Here is a 3,648-nt window from a genome sequence, read left to right as displayed (position 1 = left end):
TTTTACAGAGTCCGGTCCAACTTCTTTGGATTGTCTCCTCTTAGCCTGAAAAACTCCCAGGAACAAAAGTACGCAAGTCGCTGGCCGTGCTGTCCTGTCCCATTTTTTTTTTCTTTTACCAAACACAGGAAGTACACCTCATTGGCTTTTCGGGCTCGAGTAGCTTATTGGTAGATTCAGGGTAGCCGGGTGTGGCTGCGCAACACACACACACACACACACACACACACACACACACACACACACACACACACACACACACACACACACACACACACACACACACACACACACACACACACACACACAGCCAGGTAAGGTAATAAAGGAACAGGGGGAGGGTAGAAAGAGAGTGAAGTAGTGATGGGAATTGTGGCTCTTTTCGGAGAGCCGGTTCTTTTGGCTCGGCTCACTAAAAAGATCTGGCTCTTTTGGCTCCCAAATGGCTCCGCAGTTTGTTTGTTTGTTTTTTGTCGCTTAAAGTAATTAACTACCAAAAAGCATGTAAATGTATGTGAAAAACAAATTACTTGTGTAAAAAAATACACTATATCAAATATTTTTATTGATATGGCTTGATGTATATGTCCACAAACTTTCACTTTCCCTGTGGTTACTCTGGTCTGATGATCAGCTGTCACTAATTTGCTTTTCATATTAATAATGCTATCATACCAACTGGAAAAAAGTATAATAATTGAATAATAATAACAGCATAATATAATAACATGTGTCCACCTGTGTACCTAACCCTCCCCCCCCCCCCCACCCCCTTCTCCTCACTGCTGCGTTTGTCTGTAATCCTCTATCTCGGATATCGACCAATCAATAATAATAATAGAGGCCAAAAAAAAGTCGGCTCCCATTTCCGGCTCTCTTCGTTCTCGTCAGAGATCCGGCTCTACTAACCGCCTCGTTCGCGAACGACACATCACGAGAGTGACGTCTCACTGAGGTCTTAGAAAATAACACGAATAGATAGTTAATAGCTAGCGAATAGATAGCTAGCTATATATCCATTAGATACAGTAGCTAGCTAGATAGCCAGCTAGATAACAACATAGCCAGCTAATGATTTTTCAAGGCATTTCAAGAAAATCTGTCATCTGTTGATTTGGATTAACGAAAAGCAGCTAGCAGGGGACTGTGTGAGTGAGGGTATTATCACCAAGAAAGCACGACAACTTCACTAGGATATCATCAAGAGGCAACTACATCGACGACCATCACAAAGGTCAATAAAACCACTTTATTAGACACAGTACAGTTTATTTGTTTCATTACAATACAGTATCACATTTACTATACATAAAATAAGATATATTTTGTGTGGTTTTAAGGCTTATTTAGTAGAAAATTATGTTTTATGGGGACCTGGGAACGGATTATTCTCATGTTTAATGGTTTCTTATAGGAAATAAATGTTTGGCAGATGAACTTTTCGCCTTACACACACTTTCTGGGAACCAATTAAGTGTGTTAGCTGAGGTATTACTGTATTTGGAAACTTGACTCGTTTTAATTTCATTCTTTTACTTTCTGCATCGGAAAAAAAGTGGCACACACACATTTCTGCACACATTCTTGGCAGTCATAGTGACTGTGATGGATTGAAAGTTATCCGCAACCAAAGTTGATGTATTTTTGTTGGAAGACGAGGGCAAAGATACGAGGCTATATTTGTTTCATTCTTCGGAATCATAAATTCTACAACCGTGGCCCCTGCGCGCTGTATTTGGAAACGGCCATTTTTAGACGTTTTCTACCCCTGTGGAAAAGCATTCGGCTGCTGTTGAATTGAAGGGGGCTTCCCAGCATTTTTGAGGGGATTTGGGGGTTGGGGTGATACCACTGATGTGCAAACAAACCTCTTTGTTTTTTGATTGGTCGACCGCGTGATCAGGACTTTTGTCCCGTTCGCATTGACAGAAGACGATCGAAACCACGTCTTGATGAGTTCGATCAATCCAGGTGCTAATCGCTAACAGGCTCGTGGGTATCAGTTGTTCAGATGATCTTGTCATTTAAAGGACAACCGACGTTTCCGGACAAGTTGTGTCCATAATTTGTAAAATGGCTTCAAATGACTTCTACTGAGCGTATTTGACAAAGATTCCACCGCATATAGCTATATTTTACGTTTTAAGACTGGCGCTGAATATTCCGGAAGTCTTGTTTTTGAGTTGGTGACAAGTCCGTACGTGACGTCACTAAAGGAACGCCCCCGACCGAAAAAAGGACACATTGTAGCAGTCCTTCCATCACGTCAATGTATTTTACTGTACTTGTTTGGTCTGAAAACTTCGTGTTGCACCAAAAAGAGGCAGAAGAGGGCGACAAAGCTCCGTGTAAGGAATTAATCAGCCTGTGGAAACGGGCTGATTAATTCCTTACACGGAGCTCTGTCGCCATTTTCTGCCTCTTTTCCGGGACGCTAAATTGCAGTCCAGATGCCCCAAAATGACACGGAAGGACTTCTTTAATCGATTGCAAACATGTATGCTTTCCTTTTCAGAACTATTTGAATCATATTCATAACTGGATGTGTAACAAGAAAGCATATTCTTCGAATCTGAAGCCATTGTTTGGATTCTCCAGCAATGCAAGACGTCTTGGCGTGATGTCACGAACTGGGGGCGGGACCTTCTGAAACTGGCCACTTCCGGGTTCATTTTTTTTGCAGATTTGGGACACTTTAAGTCATTTTTATTGGTGTTTTGCATTTGATTAAAAATATCATACTGCGTGTTTTGGGTATTTTAGATGCGATAAAACGTTTTTCTGATGTCAGTTAGGAAACAAAAAAGTGATGTCGGTTGTCCTTTAAGGCCATTTTTTTTGGTACTTTCATCTGCTGACCTGATGAAATGGTAAATGGTAATCATTCCGGGAGGGATGAAACGGAATGTTGAAAGCAATGTCAAGGAATGTTGAAAGGGAATTGCAGCTCTTTTCAGAGAGCCGGTTCTTTTGACTCGGCTCACTAAAAAGATCCGGCACTATCGGCTCCCAAATGGCTCCTCAGTTTTTTTTTTTTTGTTGCTTAAATTAATTAACTACCAAAACAAATCACGTGAAATTATGTGAAAAACGCAATAATCATGTAAAAAATGAACTATATCAAATATTTTTATTTATATGGCTTGACTTATATATGTGCACAGAGCATCTATAAACTTTCCCTTTCCCTGTGGTTACTCTGGTCTGATGATCAGCTATTTTCGCTTTTCGTATTAATAATGCTATCATACCAACGAGTAAAAAAAATATCATAATTGAATAATAATAACAGCATAATGTAATAACATTTGTCCACCCTAACCCCCCCCCCCCCCCACTCTCGTCACTGCTGCGTGTGTCTGTAATTCTCCCTTCCCTCCTCGACGACGGATATCGACCAATCGCGTGCGGCTTTAACCGAAGACTGGGGGCGGGGAAAAGAGGACAAAAAAAGTCGGCTTCCATTTCCGGCTCCTTGTTAGGAACCGGCTCTTTGTTCACTTCAGAGATCCGGCTCGGTCGCGAACGACACATCACTAGTTCGCACTAGTTTCAACCTGCAAGGGTGCAAGAGCGCGATGTGAGAGGAAGATGTTGAGTCAAGAAAAAATAAGTCACAGCGACACAACAGGGTTTGGATTAGATTAG

The sequence above is a fragment of the Hippocampus bargibanti genome, linkage group LG06 (assembly GCF_051943395.1).
Source record: "Hippocampus bargibanti isolate YZ-2025 linkage group LG06, ASM5194339v1, whole genome shotgun sequence".
NCBI classification, from domain to species: Eukaryota; Metazoa; Chordata; class Actinopteri; order Syngnathiformes; family Syngnathidae; genus Hippocampus; species Hippocampus bargibanti.
Note: the sequence above shows the minus strand (reverse complement) of the source record.